General features: G+C 41.9%; 1 protein-coding gene across 7 annotated transcripts in view; it reads right to left on the minus strand.

Annotated features, from left to right (window-relative positions):
• RAB9A (RAB9A, member RAS oncogene family) overlaps positions 1-23,764 on the minus strand; it is a 54,646-nt gene that overhangs the window by 16,202 nt on the left and 14,680 nt on the right. For 3 of the 7 annotated variants that reach the window (XM_027095815.1, XM_027095812.1, XM_027095813.1), the window contains exon 1: positions 4,892-5,050. The gene's annotated coding sequence lies outside the window, so the exon portion shown is untranslated. Of the gene's footprint in view, positions 1-4,891; positions 5,051-10,300; positions 10,413-23,415; positions 23,580-23,764 lie in introns of those variants that run through there. The other 4 variants (XM_027095817.1, XM_027095818.1, XM_027095816.1 and 1 more) reach the window with 2 other exon arrangements.

The raw sequence follows: 23,764 nt of genomic DNA on the forward strand, positions 1-23,764 counted from the left end.
GCTTGACCAGCAAATTGCCTGAGGCAGAACTACAGGCACACCTCGTTTTATTGCACTTCACAGATACTGTGGGCTTTTACAAATTGAAGGTCTGTGGTAAACCCTTGCATGGAGCAAGTTTATCGGCGCCATTTTCCAACAGCATTTGCTCACTTGTCTCTGTGTCACATTTTCATAATTCTTGCAATATTTTAAACTTTTTCATTATTATTATGTTTGCTATGCTGATCTGTGATCACTGATGTCAGTACTGCAAAAAGATTACAACTCACTAAAGACGCAGATGATGGTTAACATCTGTTAGCAATAAAGTATTTTTTAATTAAGGTACAAGCATTGTTTTTCTTAGGCATAATGCTACTGCACACTTAATAGACAGGTACAGTATAAATGTAACTTTTATAAGCACTGGGAAACCAAATTTGTGTGACTCACTTTATTGCGATGGTCTGGAACCAAATCCAAAATATCTCCGAGGTATGCCTGTACTTGGAAGCCAATTATGTGACGTCTTTACTTGGTGTCATGTATTCTCATACACATACATTATAAAGTAAAAGCATCTCATTTTATGAAGAAAGAAATGTGGTGACCTAACCTGGCCAGAGAAGCAAGCCAACTGCAGATCCAGCAAGACTCCTCCAAGTGGATGTTCTTCCTGCACCAATTCCTCTGATCCTTCCCAGAATAAAACCCCTCCAGTAGTAACAGAGCACACATCCCTTTGTTAGACGCCACAGGATAGCAATCATTTTTAGGTGTATAATTTAGCATCCCCTCTACCCCACAGCAGACAAAAATTGATAAGAGGCAGAGAAATCTATCCATTAGCAATGAACAACACACTGTCCATCAGCACGAGTCAAAAAGCAAAGCTCCTCACAAAAGATGCCGTGCCGACCGCATGAATAACAGAATAACACTCACAGTGATTCCTAAACAGAGCCAACCCTTTTTTTGGCCGTGCTGCACAGCTTGTGGGACCTCAGTTCCCCAACCAGTGATTGAACCCAGGCCACAGCAGTGAAAGCCCAGAATCCTAACCACTAGGCCACCAGGGAACTCCCAGAACCAACCCTTTTGGACTCCTCTCACTCACTCCCAAAGTTCACCTAAGAGTTATATCTGCCACCAGAATGAAGCACTACATGGACTGAAGGGGCTAGATTTAGGCATGGTGAAAACAGGCTGGAGAATGCCAGAGGAAGAATGCAAAATTCAATTTAAAAAAATTTCACCGCTTATTTGTTCTTTTTTTTTTTAAATAAATTTATTTTTAATTTTTATTTTTGGCTGTGTTGGGTCTTTGTTGCTGTGCATGGGCTTTCTCTAGTTGTGGTGAGCGGGGGCTACTGTTCGTTGCAGTGCGTGGTCTTCTCACCGCGGTGGCTTCTCTTGTTGCGGAACACGGGCTCTAGGCGCGTGGGCTTCAGTAGTTGTGGTGGCTGGGCTCTGTAGTTGTGGCGCACGGGCTTTGTTCCTCCACGGCATGTGGGATCTTCCCGGGCCAGGGATCGAACCTGTGTCCCCTGCATTGGCAGGCAGATTCTTAACCACTGCGCCACCAGGGGAGCCCCATATTTCTTGATTTCAATGATAAAATGCATGCAGAACTATTGTCTACTTAGGCTAATTCAAGGAAGAATTTTATGCTCAACAAGAATGGCTTCCCAATTTGTTTCTTGTAAATATTCACATGTGGTCAACTGACAAAACTATCAAAAACACATCAACCTTATAAATTAGGAGCTTAGGATTAACATACATACAGTAATATATATATATAAAATAGATAACCAACAAGGGCCTACTGTACTGCACAGGGAACTCTATTCAATATTCTGTAATAACCTATATGGGAAATGAATCTGAAAAAGAATGAATATACATATATGTATAACTGAATCACTTTGCTGTACACCTGAAACTAACACAACGTTGTAAATCAACTATACTCCAATAAAATTTAAAAGAAAAACACATCAACCTTTCCCCATTTCACCTAAGTCCACCCACAGTAAATGCCATGACACAGGTACCTATGTGCTGGCGTGCAGCTGTTTTTTTTAAATTGTTAACAAATTTATTTATTTATTTATGGCTGCATTGGGTCTTTGTTGCTGTGCGCAGGCTCTCTCTAGTTGCGGCGAGCGGGGCCTACTCTTTGTTGAGGTGCGGGGGCCTCTCACTGCGTTGGCTTCTCTTGTTATGGAGCATGGGCTCTAGGTGCACGGGCTTCAGTCGTTGTGGCACGCGGGCTCAGTAGTTGTGGCGCACGGGATTCATTGCTCCGCGGCATGTGGGATCTTCCCGGACCAGGGCTCAAACCCGTGTCCCCTGCACTGGCAGGCAGATTCTTAACCACTGCGCCACCAGGGAAGTCCCAGCTGTTTTGTTTAAAGACACCTGGCCCATGACCTTGGCTGGGCAATAAATTTTGTTCTAGGACAAAGTTAGAACGTGATCTCATGACTGTGATTAGACTGTAAGCTTCAGGGAGGTGGGGACTCCCCATTGCCCTTCATATCACCAGCACCTTTGTATCAGCAACCGACGGGCTACTCAGAAAATGTTTGTTGACAAGTGGAATAATACAGAAACCAAATTCCCTATGTCTGCTTCAAGGGCTCTGAGTGACTCTCAAGTTCTGACACTTTTACCTTCGGAAGAAAAAAGGGGGGGAGGGATTTCCCTGGTGGTCCAGTGGCTAAGACTCCACACTCCCAATGCAGGGGGCCCAGGTTCGATTCCTGGTCAGGGAACTAGATCCCAAGTGCCGCAACTAAGACCCGGCACAGTCAAATAAATAAATATTTTAAAAAAGGATGGGGGGAGATTCTGTTATCAGAAATTTTTTGGTCAATCTTTCAAATGAATGAATATGTCCCTTAATCAAGGGAAATCTCTTCAAGTTCTCAAATCCTCCCCACCCCCTGCTCTTTCTAAAAATGAGGAGGCGGTACCCTAAATAGGAACCAACATCACATTTGAAGAACTAGAGAAGCGCTGACTGTGAGCTCTGGAGTTACACAGGCTGAGGTCAAGCAGGGCTTCTCAACCTGGGTGCGAGCGACATTCTGGGCCAGACAACTGTTTGCCGTGGGTCCCGTGTATTGTAGGCTGTTGAGCAGCATCCCCGGTCTCCACCCAATAGGTGCCTGCAGCACACCCTCTCAGGTGTGAACCAAAAATGCCTGCAGACACTGTCAAATACCCTCCACCCCCCACTGAGAACTACCACTCTAAACTCACACAGCCCTGCTCTGAATCCCGGCTCTGCCCCCTCACCACCCAGACCTACCCCTCCTACGCCCCAGCAAATTCTTCATCTTTAAAATGGAGCTAATACCACAGAAATGCTGTGAGAAGTAAATGAAATGATGTACTTACAGGATTTACATGCACAGAACTCCCAGTGCTGGAGTGGCCGCCCAAGAAATGGTAAGAAATGAGGGTAGACTAAAAGTTCGTCTCTAGAACCAAAGGAACTTATCTGCAGGCCTCCAGAGTACCACAGTCTAGATGGAAGAAGTGGCTGAGGAAGAAAGAAATGAAAATAGGAGAGGCTGGACAAGAGGGAAGAGCACTGAGGTATTTTCTTAGTCTCCAAGAACCCGGCTTGGAGTCAAGGCCAGCAATGTTCTACTTAGTTTTCCTCCGTCTATTCTAACCTCACAAATGATAAACCAAAAATATCCCCAACTCACAAAACTCTCCAAAGTAAATAAGTCAGCAAGCCAGAAACTTTTTAGTACAAACAAGAGGAATTTACAATGTCCACACAAAAATACTGAAAGCCCCAGACGGCCACAGCAGATGCAGAGAGTAGGAGGCAAGCAGTGAAGATAACTTCAACCTAAGCTTCTAAAAGCGAAACAAAGAAGAGTCTTCTTAAAAGTCCCTGGCTGAAGAATACCGAGCTTCCTTCATCTCTTCAGTTTTGTTCCACCCAACGGTTTTTGAGATTACGGGCAATTTACGTATTTTCCACTACAATGATGCCAGAGAAAGACAAACCCGGAAGAAAAATTTTTTTAATTGATTTTTTTAAAAGGAACCAAAATCTATTGATTTTTATCAGGCCTCCGAAATCCTACAAAAAGAGCGTGGTCACGTGACAATTTGGAAACTAGCAGAAAAGTCATTCCTAAAAAGAACCCCGGTCACGGGATGTGTCATCATTTGAAAAGAAAAAAACCACCACCCAAAAACCAACTGATACCTCCACAATTATTTGGTCAGCACTTAAAATTTTCATCTTGCCTCCCTACATGCTAAGTTGAAAGAAAGAGAGGAACACGATTACGAAACCCTAGCGAGAGTCTGAATCCGGTAACACCCCACACGTCCCAACTGGTCTTCCGAGTGGCCCCAACACCTTAGCAAATATCCACCTGGGAAGCAGGTCGGAGGTCGCCAATATCAAATCGTGCGCGCCTCTGCTTTCTCTCCATGAGTCATGCGGGAGTGCGCTGGGTTGGCGTGCCTGGGTGGGTTTCTCCGTGTGACCCTGTGTGTCTCCCCGGGGGCTGGTGTGGATGTGTCCCTCTCCCTGGGTGTTTGGGTATGTGTCACCAGGTGTCGATGGATCTCCTTCCCCGTGTGTGTGTCTCCAGGACGTCTGGGCGTCTGTCTTCGGGCGTGTGTCTCTCTCCCCGGGTGCGCGACCCCATCTTTCCACCTGCGTCAGTCAGTAGGAGGCAGGGGGCAACAGGCCGCCCCGCCACCCCGGGGGCGGGAGAGTGACCCGCACGGGCCACGCACGCCTCCCGCCCCAGCTGCCCGAGGCCCAGGCCGCACACGCGGCCCGCGGGCTCCTCTCAGACTCTGACGCCCGCGCAGCCCGCCTAGGCCCCCGCCCGGCCCCGAGGGGAGTCAGCGCCCCGCTCACCTCGCAGCCACACGGAGGAAGCCCGGGAGCTCCGGGCCGGCCCGTCCGGGTGCAGTGAGGAAAGAGAGAGGGTCGAGGACCCAGCGGCCAGCTGACGTCCGCAGCACTGTCCGGGTACGACTACAGCTGCTCCCGTCAAGCACCGAGAGAACAACATGGCGACGGGGCGGGGCCGCGGAAAAGAGGGCGGGGCCTGGCCGGCGGGAACCCTGGGAAGGCGGGGCGGGGCCTGGTCGGGGGGCCCTGGGGCGGCGGGGCCTCGAGGTCTCCTTCGCCCAGCCCTCACCCACTCCGTGCCTGTCAGTTCTAGCTAAATCCCGGGTTCTCCTCCGGTCGGCTATTCCTCTGGTCCTACGGCTACGCTTCCGCGAGAGAGAGCACGAAATAATAGTTATCTTTAAAGGGTGACGTAAAGTGGAAATATACAGATCGCATAAGCACAATCACAGGATGCTGTGATTACGTTGAGAAATGAATATGCAAATAGACAAACGAGTAGATGAAAAATGAGAACAGCTGTGATACTGTGAAATAACAGGATTTTTGAGTAAATTTTTTAAATTTCCTTGCTCTTGTTAAAAATTTTACTGCCTCTGTCCTCTCTAAATAAAATGCAGTAGTGGGAAAAGGGGGTACTGAGGAAACTCATCTTAATTCCTCACTTTAAACGTGGAGTTGATCGCACGGGTCTTCCGATACAGGCTCCTGGAGACCAAAGAGGGATTTTTAGTCCCTCTAAATATATTTTGTAGCGCAGATTTAGTTTGTTTATTTTCCAAGAGAAGGATCTCACTTTTATTATTTCCTGGGCCCACAATCATTAACCTCTGGCTCTTTAGGGAGTCATTTTCAGGTAATGAATCTAATTTAAGACTTTTCATTCAGTACTAGAACGGTTCTATTTGAGAGAGTTTGTCACAAGTATCAATATAAAAGACAATTTTAGAATACTTGTGGAAGTGGGACATGTAATAAAGACTGAGTTCTAGTTTGAGCTTCAATGAATTTTTTTTATAGAAAAAAAAAATCTTAGGGACTTCCCTGGTGGTCCAGTGGGTAAGACTGGGCACTCCCAATGCAGGGGACCTGGGGTCCATCCCTGGTGGGGGGAACTAGATCCCACATGCATGCTGCAACTAAGAAGCCCACATGCTGCAACTAAGACCTGGTGCAGCCAAAATAAATTAATTAATTAAATTAAAAAAAAATCTTATCCATACAGGTTATTTCCCCAAGGAAACATGAGTAAAGGCTTATAAAATACAAACCTATTGACAATAGGGAGGAGGAAGAGATATTCATTATCTTATTTTAAAACACATAATTAAAACTACACAACAAAACAAACATATAAGAACATTAGAGTTAATTTTCCAAAAGAAAATAAAAATACGTAGTGTCAGATACATTGGACTAAACTGCAACAAGCATTCCATAGGGTCACTAAGGAAATGCTACCTGAAAATCATGTGTCATAATCATAGCCAAGGAGTGACGGGGTAAGGGTTTATCTCTGTAACCGGTAATACCAACCAGCTATTAACAGGTGCACTTACGAAATTATTGTATCTTGACTTAAGGTAAGCCTTGAGAAAGCTAAGATTTTTCGAAAAAGGGCCCTAAGAAGGTCCTACAAGTGATTCTTACGCTGTTCCAAAATGTGAGTGAGGCATATAAACATATCTGAGTGTAGCCATAGTCAGCACCTGAAGAAAGAATTGCAGAAAGTTACTTTTTCTGAAATAACTCTTACTTGGACACTAGCCAGCTGACTCTTAAGAATACTTGTATATTTTGGTCTCTTCCACCATCCACTTTTTCTTTTTTTTAAATTTACTTATTTTATTTATTTTGGGCTGCATTGGGTCTTCATTGCTGTGCGCGAGCTTTCTCTAATTGCTGCAAGCAGGGGCTACTCTTAGTTGCGGTACGTGGGCTTCTTATTGCGGTGGCTTCTCCTGTTGTGGAGCACGGGCTCTAGGCGCAGGCTTCAGTAGTTGTGGCACGCAGGCTTCAGTAGTTGAGGCTCATGGGCTCTAGAGCGCAGGCTCAGTAGTTGTGGTGCACGGGCTTAGTTGCTCCGCGGTATGTGGGATCTTCCCAGACCAGGGATCGAACTCATGTCCCCTACATCGGCAGGCGGATTCTTAGCCACTGCGCCACCAGGGAAGTCCCCACCATCCACTTCTTTACCTAATCGATTTGACAGTGCAAGAGTAGGGTGGGTGGAAAGATTTTTCCCTGAAGGGCAAGTTTGGGGCATTTTTGTTGTTGGACGTGTGTGGCTGGCAAGCTGACACAACTTAGATAGATGGTCTCTATCACTCTTGCTCCATGAGCTTGTTTACTGACGAAAAACATTGAAGAACTGACGTATTTTGGCCCCCTTCATCTAATTAGGGTTTTCGCCTTTATATTCTGTAAACATCTAGTGCATCACTCAAGGAGGAAAAAGAGATCAAGGCTGCTGGGCATTAATGATTCCTTTCCTTAAATAACACCTACTTATTACTATGAGCACTGGGAGTTAATACTCCATTTCAAGCTGGAGTCTGAAAGAAATCACCTCTGGTGTCTCTGATGAAAAGCTACAAGTAAGTGGACCCCAGATTCAGGTATAATAAATATTGATTATAATTAAACTGACTGTGGACTTCTTACACTCCACGCTTCCACTGCAGGGGGTGCGGGTTTGATCCCTGGTCCCCTGGTTGGGGAACTGAGATCCCGCATGGCCCGTGGCGCGGCCAGAAAAAAAAGAAAGAAAATTAAATTGATTATACTTTTCACATACAGGGAAAAAACACAGGACTCAATGGTCGGCGATTTGACCATTAAATGACATATCTAAATAATCAGATATGTGACCTCTCAGGCATTGAGACTACAGCGGGTAGACAAGACACTGGAGGAATTCAGGGGTGTCCCCAGGCACCCTCCCTCATTTTTGCTTCTATCCACCAGCTGTGTTTATATCATATGACCTTACCTTGCTGAATAAATTGGATTCAGTCCCTTTCCTAAGAGAGCTCAGAAGAGTGGAGGAGACATTCAATAAGCAACTAAATAAATGTGCAGTTATAAATTGGATTAAGGGCCTTGAAGGAAATAAACAAGGTGCGGCTGGTGGGAATACAGGGTGATGGCACCAGAGAAGGCATGAGTGAGGAGGTAACTCATGATGAGCAAGTAGCAGTGGGCAGGGCTGGTGCAGGTTGAGGGCACAGCAGTTCACCAAGAACCTAGCATGTAGCTGCACTCAAATTCTAAATAAAGATGCAAACTATTACAAGATCTTCATCACTGATGGAAAAACTGAAATTATAATTTTTTCTCTATCCATAACTAAATCCAATGTGCTCTCTTAAAAGTAGTAAGTACATGTTGAATAGCGCTGCTCTTTCTTTACCACACTCTAAACATAGCTTAACCTGGGCAATTACAGAGGGCAGAATGACACAGGCATTAACCTTCAGGAATGAAGTGGGGAATTTGATCCCTTTCCTGATGTCCTGGTGAATGTGAGTCATAAACTGAACTTCACCTTTAAAGGCAGTAGGAGGAAAATCCCAGGCACACCATGGTTACGATATGTAAATAGTATGTTTGTGTGTGTTTGTATGGGTGTTTGTGCACGTGAGTGTTTATTAAAAAAAAAGAATGGAAAGGAAGTAGGAAACTCAAAACAGCTGAATTGTTAGGGGAGTAGAAATCTGGGTAATTTTTATTGAATTTTTGAATCCCATGTTACAATATGCTTTTGAGCAGTAAGTGGAAAATTTTTAATGAAGCAATTTTAAGCAACCTTTCGAAATACTTTCTATGACATCCAAATGTAATCTTTGCCTTAGGCTTCAATGGTAAGGGCCAGACGAAAATCCAGTTATCTTACCAACTCGTTCCTTCAGACAGAAGCCCTTCCAAATCCACAGACACATATAAAAGTTTGAGCCGCTCCTAGAACTCAGGACAGTAATGCTGAAGTGTGCTCTTCCCACCTCCCCGTTGCCATACGTCTGAGTACCCAATGCCCATCAACATCTTTCTTGACCTTTTCAGTGTAAAAGCTGAGACGACTATTGTGCTCACATAAGCAACTTCTTTCCTCTCACATCCTCCTGTCAGTGCCATCCACATAGGCATAAATAATCCATGCCGGTTCAGGCTGCTGGCCACAGCTGTAGCTAGGCTCAGCCTAAACTCAATCCCTGATTGGATTAAAGTGATAAATCCCTCACCCTGTCTGCCTAAGGAAGGACTGTGGGAACTCTCAATGGTGAAAGATATTATCTAGACCATTTATGTTTCATTTATACACAATGCACAGCATGCAACAAAAAAATATTAGACATGCCAAGAAGCAGCAAAAAGTGACTCATAGTCAAGAGAAAACAAAACAATAGAATTGAATATGTTATGACAATTTAAATGTATCTCAGGAATGCAAGGGTGGTTTAACATTAACAGTTTGAAAGAGGGAAAAAACATACAATCAAATCAATAGACGAAGAAAAAAATGCATTCAATAAAATTCAACAACGATTCGTGACAATCTCAGCAAAGCAGGAATAAAAGAGAAGGTTCTTAACCTTATAAAGAATATCTACTGAAAACCTATACCAAAACATCATTCATTCTTAATAGCTAAACTCTGTAAGTATGCCCTTTAAAGCAGGGCAAAGATAAGTATGTCTCTTCAACATTGCACTGAAGGTCTTAGCACACAGAAATAAAAGAACAAGTATCATGATTGCAAAGGGAGAAACAAAACTGTATTAAGCACAGATGATATGCTTAGAAAATGCAAAGGACTCCATAGAAAACTTATCATTCAAAGAGTTTAACAACTTGTCTTGCTATAGACTGAAAGTGTGTATCCCCCCAAAATTCATAGGTTGAAATCCTAACCACCAATGTGATACTCCGGCCAATCAGATCCTCTCTTTGAAGATCTGAGTCTTGGGAAAGCAACACGGAGATGCTGGAACAGCTCAGAGTTCATTCTGCCATGGGTAGTGGTGGCCCCTGGTACCCAGTGACCACAGATAATGGCAGTGGTGATGATGCCAGTGGCAGGATCTAGTACCTATTGCAGTGACAGCATCTTAATTAAGCCATTCATGATCTGGATTCCTGTTTTCCTGCCCACTGTCCAAACTCAACACTCCAGCCTTGCCTCTAAGAGCTACCCAGCATCTCCCCAAGAAACTCCTTTTCTAAGTTAGAAGGAGTTGATGTCTTTATTTGCAACTATTGGGTTGGCCACAAAGTTCATTTGGGTTTTCCATAAGCTGTTAACACTCTCTTAACACTTTTGGATCAGCCAGCTTAAGCTAAGCCATGCAGTGGTAGAAAAAATGACCCCTCCTCAAATCTCCGTGGCTTACAAAAACAAGATTTATTCCTTACCTTAATGTCCATTATGGGTCAGCTGTGGTTCCGTTCCATGTCATCATCCCTCTGGACCCAAACTGGTGAACCTGAGCTAGCGGAGCAGCCTCTGTCTGATATATCTCATTGACTGAAAGAAGAGAGATCAAAGTAATACCCCTGCTGGCTCTCAAAGCTTCCACGCAGAAGCAGTGTTCATCATTTCCACCCATGTCATTGGCTAAAAAGCATGTCACACACTGGGATGTACAATCCTTCCAAAGGGAGGGGCACTGCAAGTCACGTGGCAAATCTTATCTGAGTGGTGTGGTGTTCTAGAACTGGCCCACTGGGAGGGTCACCAAATATTTGAACAGTAACACAATATAACACAACTCTTACAACTCAGGGCTTTGTTTTATTAATTTGATAAGTTTCAAATTGCATAACATCAATGAAATAAATTGATTTTGAATAAGTTCCTTTTCTGGAGACTGAGTTTGAAACATGAACAACAGTAACATTTGATCTAGTTTATTAAAGTTGGATGCGGGCTTCCAAAGTGTGGGGTGGAATATGCAGAACAGAAACACATATGAACTCATATTGAAATTCCGCTCTAAGTAAAAACCTATTTTACAAAGTTTCATTAAGCATCTACCATGCCCAGAGTTAGCCTCTGGGCTTTGAAGGATATAAATACAACTAAAAACTTGATGGACAATTCAAGGGAAAAAAACATGTCCACAAATAATATAAGGCAATGATAAAATAGAGATACAATAGAGAAAAATTCATAGGATTAGCTAAGTGTGAAATCCCCCACCCTAGAGATATAATGTAATTCAGTCTATGAAAATGTGAGGAAGGGACCACTTTACAACAAGGCATACAATTCAAATGCACAATAATTTTACACCACAGGGTATGTGTGTTTAGATGGAGATGTGCAGGGGAGGAGAGATTGATCCAATATGTTGCTAAGAATTCCCAACTTTAGTCCTTACAACGGTTAGAGTGATGACATTTGATTGAACTCATCTTTGTCAACTAAATTAAGAAACTAGGGGAAAATATCCAAATTTCCTTTTTCTTAAAGAAAAAGAATTTTATGACCTTTACCTTAGAGATAAGAGGGTTTTGTTTTTTTTGTTGTTTTTTTTTTGCTTTCTAAACGTCAAGTTTGGGCTGCTTAAAGGAGCTCCAGAGACGGGTGAGAGCCACGGCTATCAGTGTGGACCCCAGAGACGGGCACGGGACGCTAAGGCTGCTGCTGCCGCCACCAAGAAGCCTGTGTGTGACCACAGGTCACTCTCCACACCTCCCTACCCGGAAGCCTGTGCAGCCCGCCACGGCCAGGGTCCCGTTATCCAGGGACAACTTCCCCGCGAGAACGCACAGCGTGCCTCAGGCTGCTGCAACGACATGCCGACCTCTGCCGCCACAGGCTCGCCCCGCATCTGCACCCCTCCCTCCCCCCGGCCTGAGTGAGCCAGAGCCCCCGAATCAGCGGCTCCTTTAACCCCGTTCTGTCTGAGCGAAGAACAGACGCCCTCAGGTGACCTACACGCAGAGGCGGGGCCACATCCAAAGCTGAGCCCCTGGGAGTTGTGCGAACAAAGAAGACAGAGGGAAATCTCTCCCAGCAGCCTCAGGAGCAGCAGATTAAATCTCCACAATCAACTAGATGTACCTGCATCTGTGGAATACCTGAATAGACAACGAATCATCCCAAATTGAGGAGGTGGGCTTTGAGAACAAGATTTATTATTTTTTCCCCTTTTCCTCTTTTTGTGAGTGTGTATGTGTATGCTTCTGTGGGAGATTTTGTCTGCATAGCTTTGCTTTTACCATTTCTCCTAGGGTTCTGTCTGTCTGGTTTTTTTTGTTTTTTTTTAGTAGAGTTTTTAGTGCTTGTTATCATTGGTGGATTTGATTTTTGGTTTGGTTGCTCTCTTCTTCCTTTCTTTCTTTTTTTATTACTTAAAAATTTTTTTAATAATTATTTTTTATTTTAATAACATTATTTTATTTTATCTTCTTCTTTCTTCCTTCCTTTCTTCCTTCCTTCCTTCCTTCCTCCCACCCTCCCTTCCTCCCTCCCACTCTCTCTCTCTCTCTCCCCCTCCCTCCCTCTCTCTCTCTCTCTCTCTCTCTTTCTTTCTTTCTTTCTTTTTCTCTCTTTTATTCTGAGCCATGTGGATGACAGGCTCTTGGTGCTCCAGCCAGGAGTCAGGGCTGTGCCTGAGGTGGGAGAGCCAAGTTCAGGACACTGGTCCACAAAAGACCTCCCAGCTCCACGTAATATCAAATGGCAAAAATCTCCCAGAGATCTCCATCTCAACGCCAAGACCCAACTGCACTCAATGACCAGCAAGCTCCAGTGCTGGATACCCCATGCCAAACAACTAGCAAGACAGGAACACAACCCCATCCATTAGCAGAGAGGCTGCCTAAAATCATAATAAGGCCACAGACACCCCAAAACACACCACCAGACGTGGACCTGCCCACCAGAAAGACAAGGTCCAGCCTCATCCACCAGAACACAGGCACTAGTCCCCTCCACCAGGAAGCCTACACAACCCACTGAACCTACCTTAGCCACTGGGGACAGACACCAAAAACAACGGGAACTATGAACCTGCAGCCTATGAAAAGATCCCAAACACAGTAAGTTAAGCAAAATGAGAAGACAAAGAAACAAACAGCAGATGAAGGAACAAGGTAAAAACACAAGGTAAAAAGAAATAAAAACACAAGGTAAAAACAAGGTAACAAATGAAGAGGAAATAGGCAGTCTACCTGAAAAAGAATTCAGAATAATGATAGTAAAGATGATCCAAAATCTTGAAAATAAAATGGAGGAAATACAAGAAACGTTTAACAAGGACCTGGAAGAACTAAAGACCAAAAAAAACAGTGATGAACAACACAATAAATGAAATTAAAAATTCTCTAGAAGGGATCAATAGCAGAATAACTGAGGCAGAAGAATGGATAAGTGACCTGGGAGATAAAATAGTGGAAATAACTACTGCAGAGCAGAATAAAGAAAAAAGAATGAAAATAATTGAGGACACTCTCAGAGACTCTGGGAAAACATTAAACACACCAACATTCGAATTATAGGGGTCCCAGAAGAAGAAGAGAAAAGCAAAGGGACTGAGAAAATATTTGAAGACATTATAGTTGAAAACTTCCCTAATATGGGAAAGGAAATAGTCAATCAAGTCCAGGAAGCACAGAGAGTCCCATACAGGATAAATCCAAGGAGAAACATGCCAAGACACACATTGATCAAACTATCAAAAATTAAATACAAAGAAAAAATATTAAAAGCAGCAAGGGAAAAACAACACACAAGGGAATCCCCATAAGGTTAACAGCTGATCTTTCAGCAGAAACTCTGCAAGCCAGAAGGGAGTAGCAGGACATATCTAAAGTGATGAAGGGGAAAAACCTGCAACCAAGATTACTCTACCCAGCAAGGATCTCATTCAGATTTGACGGAGAAATTAAAACCTTTACAGACAAGCAAAAGCTAAGAGGATTCAGCACCACCAAACCAGCTTTACAACAAATGCTAAAGGAACTTCTCTAGGCAGGAAACACAAGAGAAAGAAAAGACCTACGATAACAAACCCAAAACAAATAAGAAAAATGGTAATAGGAACACACATATCGTTAATTACCTTAAATGTAAATGGACTAAATGCTCCCACCAAAAGACACAGACTGGCTGAATGGATACAAAAACAAGACCCATATATATGCTGTCTACACGAGATCCACTTCAGACCTAGGGACAAATACAGACTGAAAGATAGGGGATGGAAAAAGATATTCCCTGCAAATGGAAATCAAAAGAAAGCTGCAGTAGCAATTCTCATATCAGACAAAATAGACTTTAAAACAAAGACTATTACAAGAGACAAAAAAGGACACTACATAATGATCAAGGGATCGATCCAAGAAGAAGATATAACAATTGTAAATATTTATGCACCCAACATAGGAGCACCTTAATACATAAGGCAAATACTAACAGGCATAAAAGGTGAAATTGACAGTAACACAATCATAGTAGGGGACTTTAACACCCCACTTTCACCAATGGACAGATCATCCAAAATGAAAATAAATAAGGAAACACAAGCTTTAAATGATACATTAAACAAGATGGACTTAATTGATATTTATAGGACATTCCATCCAAGAACAACAGAATACACTTTCTTCTCAGGTGCTCATGGAACATTCTCCAGGATAGATCATATCTTGGGTCACAAATCAAGCCTTGGTAAATTTAAGAAAACTGAAATCGTATTAAGTATCTTTTCTGACCACAACGCTATGAGACTAGATATCAATTACAGGAAAAAAATCTGTAAAAAGTACAAACACATGGAGGATAAACAATACACTACTTAATAACCAAGAGATCACTGAAGAAATCAAAGAGGAAATTAAAAAAATACCTAGAAACAAATGCCAACGAAAACACGACGACCCAAAACCTACAGGATGCAGCAAAAGCAGTTATAAGACGGAAGTTAATAGCAATACAATCCTACCTTAAGAAACAAGAAACATCTCAAATAAACAACCTAACCTTACACCGAAAGCAATTAGAGAAAGAAGAACAAAAAAAACCCCAAAGTTAGCAGAAGGAAAGAAATCATAAAAATCAGATCAGAAATAAATGAAGGAAACGATAGCAAAGATCAATAAAACTAAAAGCTGGTTCTTTGAGAAGATAAACAAAACTGATAAACCATTAGCCAGACTCATCAAGAAAAAAAGGAGGAATACTCAACTCAGTAGAATTAGAAATGAAAAAGGAGAAGTAACAACTGACACTGCAGAAACAAAGGATCATGAGAGATTACTATAAGCAACTCTATGCCAATAAAATGGACAAACTGGAAGAAATGGACAAATTCTTAGAAATGCACAACCTTCCGAGACTGAATCAGGAAGAAAGAGAAAATATGAACAGACCAATCACAAACACTGACATTGAAACTGTGATTAAAAATCTTCCAACAAACAAAAGCCCAGAACCAGATGGTTTCACAGGCGAATTCTATCAAACATTTAGAGAAGAGCTAACACCTATCCTTCTCAAATTCTTCCAAAATATAGCAGAGGGAGGAACACTCCCAAACTCCTTCTACGAGGCCACCATCCCCCTGATACCACAACCAGACAAAGATGTCACAAAGAAAGAAAACTACAGGCCAATTTCACTGATGAACATAGATGCAAAAATCCTCAACAAAATACTAGCAAACAGAATCCAACAGCACATTAAAAGGATCATACACCATGATCATACGATCAAGTGGGGTTTATCCCAGGAATGCAAGGATTCTTCCATATATGCAAATCAATCAATGTGATACACCATATTAACAAATTGAAGGAGAAAAACCATATGATCATCTCAGTAGATGTAGAAAAAGCTTTCAAAAAAATTCAACACCCATTTATGATAAAAACCCTCCAGAAAGTAGGCATAGAGGGAACTTTCCTCAACATAATAAAGGCCATATATGACAAACCCACAGCCAATGTTATCCTCAATGGTGAAAAACTGAAACCATTTCAACTAAGATTAGGAACAAGACAAGGTTGTCCCCTCTCACCACTATTTTCAACATAGTTCTGGAAGTTCTAGCCACAGCAATCAGAGAAAAAAAAGAAATAAAAGGAATCCAAATCAGAAAAGAAGAAGTAAAACTGTCACTGTCTGCAGATGATATGATACTATACATAGAGAATCCTAAAGATGCTACCAGAAAACTACTAGAGCTAATCAATGAATTTGGTAAGGTAGCAGGATACAAAATTAATGTACAGAAATCTCTTCCATACACTAATGATGAAAAATCTGAAAGTGAAATTAAGAAAACACTCCCATTTACCACTGCAACAAAAAGAATAAAATATCTAGGAATAAACCTACCTAAGGAGACAAAAGACCTGTATGCAGAAAATCATAAGACACTGATGAAAGAAATTAAAGATGATACAAACAGATGGAGAGATACCATGTTCTTGGATTGGAAGAATCAACATTGTGGAAATGACTATACTACCCAAAGCAATCTACAGATTTAATGCAATCCCTATCAAACTACCACTGGCATTTTTCACAGAACTAGAACAAAAAATTTCAGCATTTTTATGGAAACACAAAAGACCCCGAATAGCCAAAGCAATCTTGAGAAAGAAAAGTGGAGCTGGAGGAATCAGGCTTCCTGACTTCAGACTGTACTACAAAGCTACAGTAATCCAGACAGTATGGTACTGGCACAAAAACAGAAATATAGATCAATGGAACAGAATAGAAAGCCCAGAGATAAACCCACGCACATATGGTCACCTTGTCTTTGATAAAGGAGGCAAGAATATACAGTGGAGGAAAGACAGCCTCTTCAATAAGTGGTGCTGGGAAAACTGGACAGCTACATGTAAAAGAATGAAATTAGAACACTCCCTAATACCATACAAAAATAAACTCAAAATGGATTAAAGACCTAAATGTAAGGCCAGATACTTTCAAACTCTTAGAGGAAAACATAGGCAGAACACTCTATGACATAAATCACAGCAAGTTCCTTTTTGACCCACCTCCTAGAGGAATGGAAATAAAAACACAAACAAATGGGACCTAAGGAAACTTCAAAACTTTTGCACAGCAAAGGAAACCATAAACAAGACGAAAAGACAACCCTCAACATGGGAGAACATATTTGCAAATGAAGCAACTGACAAAGGATTAATCTCCAAACTTTACAAGCAGCTCATGCAGCTGAATATCCAAAAAAAAACAAACAAACAATTTTTAACCCTATTTTGGATTGAGTTAATCCAAAAATGGGCAGAAGACCTAAATAGACATTTCTCCAAAGAAGATATACAGATTTCCAACAAACACATGAAGGAATGGTCAACAATCAAAAGTACAATGAGATATCATCTCACACCAGTCAGAATGGCCATCATCAAAAAATCTACAAACAATAAATGCTAGAGCGGGTGTGGAGAAAAGGGAACCCTCTTGCACTGTTGGTGGGAATGTAAATTGATACAGCCACTATGGAGAACAGTATGGAGGTTCCTTAAAAAACTAAAAACAGAATTACCATACGACCTAGAAATCCCACTACTGGGCATATACCCTGAGAAAATCGTAATTCAAAAAGAGTTATGTATTTACAATAGCCAGGACATGGAAGCAACCTAAGTGTCCATCAACAGATGAATGGATAAAGAAGATGTGGCACATATATACAATGGAATATTACTCAGCCATAAAAAGAAACGAAATTGAGTTATTTATAGTGAGGTGGATGGACCTAGAGTCTGTCATACAGAGTGAAGTCAGTCAGAAAGAGAAAAACAAATACTGTATGCTAACACATATATATGGAATCTAAAAAACAAACAAAAAAATGGTCAGGAAGAACCTAGGGGCAAGATGGGAATAAAGACGCAGACCTACTAGAGAATGGACTTGAGGATACGGGAAGGGGGAAGGGTAATCTGTGACAAAGTGAGAGAGTGGCATGGACATATATACACTACCAAATGTAAAACAGCTAGTGGGAAGCAGCCACATAGCACAGGGAGATCAGCTTGGCGTTTTGTGACCACATAGAGGGGTGGGATAGGGAGGGTGGGAGGGAGGGAGACGCAAGAGGGAAGAGATATGGGGTTATATGTATATGTATAACTGATTCACTTTGTTATAAAGCAGAAACTAACACACCATTGTAAAGCAATTATACTCCAATAAAGATGTTAAAAAAATATCAAGTTTGGCATGTGGTTAACCAAAAACAACTATTGACACAAAAGCTTGAAGAAGTATAATTGTGACAGTGTAAATGCTAAATCATTTATGTAAATTCAGTTAAAGCTGCATTTTAAATAAAGGTCAGTACAGTTCCTTTGGTTAGTAAATTAGTTTACTACTTGAGTTTTCAAAAAACCACTCATGTGAAAGAAGCCAGACACAACAGACCACATATTACATGATTCCATTTATAGAAAATGCCCAGGAAAGGCAAATCCATAGAGACGGAGTGTAGATGATTAGTTGCCTGGGGCTGGAGGGAGGGGGAATGAGGAGGGACTGCTAATGGGTACAGGGTTCCTTTTGGGGGTGATGAAAATGTTCTGAAATTAGATAATGGTGATGGTTGTACAACTTTGTGAAAACACTAAAACCACTGAATTGTAACAAAAAATAAACACACATAAGGTTAAAATAAACTCTTAAGTTGCAAATAGGGTATTTATATATGATTTGGGGATGATTATTTTCAAAGAGCCACTTTTAAAATTACTGACATACAGCCAAGTACAGTCTGTAATGCATAGATAATTAAGTTAAAACAACAGGGAAGGGCTTCCCTGGTGGCGCAGTGGTTGAGAGCCCGCCTGCCGATGCAGGGGACACAGGTTCGTGCGCCGGTCCGGGAAGATCCCACATACCGCGGAGCGGCTAGGCCTGTGAGCCATGGCCGCTGAGCCTGCGCGTCCGGAGCCTGTGCTCCACAACGGGAGAGGCCACAACAGTGAGGCCCGCGTACCGCAAAAACAAAGCAAAACAAAAACAACAAGGAAATCACCAAGCAACTCTTTAAATTCTATTCCTTATCAAATATTTGTAGGGTCTTCAAGCAAGTAAAACAGTGAACAAACAGAATTTTGTTTTTGATCTCCTTTTCCTTATTTATTTCTGGTGACAATGCTATTGAACATGAAAATGGAAAATACTAAATAAAGGGAAAGTTTATAAGACAACTGGACAATTGTCTGTACGCTAGTTTGAGCACGTAGCCTAATACTTGATGGTGTATCTGATGCCCACTCAAAGACACTACATGGGGAAGAAAAGCTCAAAAATATTCTGGGAAAAAAAATGTTGTCTTTTCCAATTCTCCATTCACTCCACTCTGAAACTGTTTTGCCTACTGTAAACTACAATCACACCCTCTAAACTTGTTTTTAATCCTTTGTTTAAATGTACGTATGTATTGATAGGTTATATTCCTGGCTCTTCTGGTTTTCTTAAGCACATAACTTCAACAAATATTTGTTGGGGGCTTTCTATGTGCCAGAAACTGTCATAGGGGCTGGGGATAAGCTGTGAACCAAAAAGGCAAAAATCCCTGACCCCCATGGAGTGTACAATTTAGTTGGGGGGGAGGGGGGAAGCAGACAATAAACCATATAAATAAGCAAGGCATTGTATTTAAATGGTGAATAACCTCTATGGAAAAAAAAATCAGAAAGGGTGCTAGGAAACGTAATAAACAGCCAGGGAAACTTCACTGCCCAAGATGATATTTGACCTAGGGCTTGAGAAAGGTTGGTTAAGTTGTTGGGAATTTGGGGTAAGAGCATTCCACGCAGAAGCAACAGCTCACGCAAAGGTCCTGTGGCAGGCATGTGCCTGGCACAGTCAAGGACTAGCAAGGAGGCCAGTGTGACTGAGTGCAGGATGTAGCAAGGAGGGAAGTGGTAGTTGAGTTGGCAAAGTTAGGAAAAAGTCGAGGAAAGGTAGCAGAGGGGCCAGATAGGTAAGGCTCTAAAGACTTTGCCTTTCTCTTGGAGACAGGAACCAACAGAGAATTTTGAGTGGAAGGGTGACATGATTTGATGTGCATATTTCCCAGGGTCACTCTGGCTGTTGTATTGGAAATACACCTAGGGGACAAGAGTGGAAGTCAGGCAACCACTTAGCAAGGTACTGTGGTCATCCAAGTGGGGGATGATGCTGGCTGAGATGCGGGATGGTAGCAGAGAACATAATGTGGTCAGATTCTGGATATTTTTAACAGCTTTAATGAAGTATAACTTACATACAATAAAATTCACTCATTTTAAGTGCATAGTTCAATGATTGTTAGAGAGTTTGTGCAGCCATCACCACAATCCGATTGCAGAACATTTTCATCGCCCCGGTTGGATCCCTTGTGCCCACTGGCAGTCAATTCCCAGTCCCACTCCCAGCCCCCAGCCACTACTCATCTATTTTCTATCTCTATGGATTTGCCTATTCTGGACATTTCATATAAATGGACTCAGAGAAAGTGTGGTCTTTCGTGACTAGCTTCTTTCACTTAGGAAATGTTTTGAAAGTGCATGCTTGCTACAGCATGTATCAGTACTTCATTCCTTTGTATTACTGAACAGTATTTCTTTGAATGGATAGACCGTATTTTGTTTATCCATTCACCAGTTGATGGACATTTGGGTTGTTTCCACTTTTTTGACTATTACGAACTATACTGCTGTGAACATTTACATACAAGTCTTTGTGTGGATGTATGTTTTCATTTCTCTTGGATATATACCAAGGTGTGGAATTGCTGGGTTGTGTAGTAAATTTTTGTGTAACTTCTTAAGAAACTGCCGAGCTATTTTCCAAAGCGGCTGCACCATTTTACGTTCCCACCAGCACTGTACAAGGGTTCCAATTTCTCCACATCCTCACCAACACTTGTTATTTTCTGACTTTTTTTTATTATAGCCATCCTAGTGGGTATGAAGTGGTATCTCGTGCTGGTTTTGATTTGCATTTCCCTGATGACTAATGATGTTGGGCATCTTTTCCTGTGCTTATTGGCCATTCCTGTATCTTATTTCATCTTCTTTGGTGAAGTGTCTATTCAAATCTTTTGCCCATTTTTAAGTTGGGCTTCTGTATATGTATTTGGAATACAGCCAATAGGATTTGTTGATTGCTTGGAAGTTCGATGTGAGAAAAAGAAAGGTATCAAGCATGCATGCCTCCAAGGTTTTTAGCTCAAGTTATGTAAGTATGGAGTTGCCATTAAGTAGACAAGCAGTATTGGAGAGAAGATCAGAAGGTTGATTTTAAACATGTTAAGGGTGAGATGCTTATTAGACATCCAAGTAGACTTTTCAAGTAGGCTGTTAGACTTATGGGCCTGGAATTCAGAGGAGAGATGCTAGCCTGAAGATAAGGAAGGGAAGTCATCAGCATAAATGCTACAGAAAGCCATGGAACTAGATAAGTCAACAAAGGAATGGGTATAGATATCCAAGGTGTCCAAAGACTAAATTCTAGACACTCCAAAATTAAGAGGTCAGGAAAATAACAAGGAAGCAGCAAATAATATTGAGATGGAGTGGCCAGTTAGAGGGAAAACCAGAGAAAGCACAACCTACTGCAAGCCACATGGAAAAAGGTGTTCTCAAGAAGGAACCCAGTGTGTCAACTGCTGCTGATAGGTTTCAGGGCTGAGAATTGTCGCTTGGATTTAGCAACGTGGAGAGTGGAGGTGGCTGGTAACCGAGACAAGTGGAAAGTCCAGTGCTGGCTAGGAACTCGGGCATTTCATCCAAAGATATAAGCAGGAAGGCAGAGTTCATAGGCCCAGTTCCTGAGGATGAGTCAGCATTTCACCAGCAGTAATATGCACTAGAATCACTGAGAGCTTTGTGAAGAGATAGACTTGGATTCAATAGGTCCGGGATGGGGCCCCCGTTTCTGTATTTGCTCCCAGGTGATGCTGACGCCGCTGATGCCAGGGCCACACTATGAGTAGCAAGGGTCTAGGGCTGATTTTATCTGCTGTTTCTTTTCTGAGTGCAGATCTAACCAGAGACATAAATGGCAACTGCTCTGGGTTGATTCTACATGATTTGCTATGTTCCAGGGCCTTGATGTCGTTGATAGTGTAGCTCGAACCTGTGGCTTGAGAAACAGGGAAGAAAAAGAAGGGGCAATGATTGTGGATGGAAGCTTTAGCCCTGTTTGTTGTGTGACTGAAAGAGGGAGGGGCTTCTACGCAGAAATGCAGAGGCCAGGGCCCAGCACACTGCCTGGATAGAGGCCACTGCCTGCTGGATGGCTGTCAGTATGAACTGGCAGGGCGCCTCCCAGAAGGCCTCTCTGAGGAAGCCTGCCAGTATTTCTCGATAATATGTATGCGTAATTGGGATACTGTAGGTTTAGAAAGACTCACTGAGATAAATATCCAGCAGAGATCCTGTCTCCAATTCCCTCCCTCAGTCCATTTGATTTTTTTGTAATAGCTTTATTGAGATATAATTCACAGACCACAGAACTAAAATAGGGTATAATTAAAATATAATTAAAATAGGGTATAATTCAACGGTGTTTAGCACATTGGCAGAGTTGGGCAACCATCACCACATTCAATTTTTGAACATTTTCATCACCCTCCCGAAAGAAATCCCCAAGCCCTTGAGCCACCATCTCATGTAAAAATGATATCAAAATCCACTAAGATGTTTGGAAACTTTCTGCTCAGCCATTGTTGAGATTTCACAAAGCTGGGGGGTAAAAGTCCATCTGTTGCATGAAAAAACTCTGCAGAGATGGAAGTCCTCAGTCTGAGCAGACACTAAAGACCAGACCAGATGGCCTAGTAGACACAGAGACGCCAACATACAGTCCACTGAAACCTGGGAGTTCTTTCCCCTCGGACATGGGTGAAGGTCTACTTCAGTTGACTCAGGCCTTCCCGGGCACCCTTGGAAATGTCTGAATTTTTTGTTTCCACCCACAAAGGTGAAATTTGCCTATTATGATCCCATTTTGATTATTTAAAAGCAACCGCTGGGAGCTCTCTCTGTTTATATACATTTTGAAACTGAATATATTCCAAAAATAAGAAGTTTTTGAATGGGCCAGGTTTTCATTTGCTTATTAATCAGATCTGTGACTTTTCCATGGCTGTTTTAGATTTTTTTAAATGTATGTCATCACATGAAAAAGACTAACGACTACTTAGAACCTACTCCTATTTGTACCTTGTTTATATTTTTAAAAGAAAGCAAGAATATATCCAAAAAATTTATTTTAATTCTATTTTTTTTCACTGTCCAGCATGGATGTCTGTGATAATTTAACAAAGGATGCAAAACAGCCTGCCTCTTTTGTCAAAATTGATTATCTGTATCATATAGTTTCCCTAGGTCATAAATAAAGAGAGTGAAAATGTAAAGGCCACTATATTTTATAGGGAATGGCATTTGAAACTGCATTTATATACTTACAGTCTTCAAATTCAAAAAAACATATGCATGTCACTTTAAAACTACATGTTTTCATATGTTTAAGTATTTTAAAAATCACTTACTTTTCAGAACATCAGATAAATCACATGGGTGCCACTAGAAGTTTCGGGAAGGTTCCCCTGTGCCAGGAGAGCTGGCAACCACCGCCAAGCATTCCTGGCTGATCTCTCCACAGCGGGAAGCGTGCATAGCACTGCGCTGAGTGTAGTCTGCAAACCACACACTCCTGTCATTGGAAAAACAAACCACAATTGAAAAACAGTTGTACCTTGCATGGAATTAACAGGAAGCCTGCATGTTTCTGGAAGCAAACTGATATGCAAAAATAAAATTAAAAAACCCCACCTGTTCATCATGAATAGTCCTGGCTTTCTCTCCATGTACCCTTGGGCAAGTAACTTAATGTCTCTC

The sequence above is a fragment of the Aethalodelphis obliquidens genome, unplaced genomic scaffold, assembly GCF_003676395.1.
Source record: "Aethalodelphis obliquidens isolate GAN/ISIS:26980383/991018 unplaced genomic scaffold, ASM367639v1 scaffold94, whole genome shotgun sequence".
Lineage (NCBI taxonomy): Eukaryota > Metazoa > Chordata > Mammalia > Artiodactyla > Delphinidae > Aethalodelphis > Aethalodelphis obliquidens.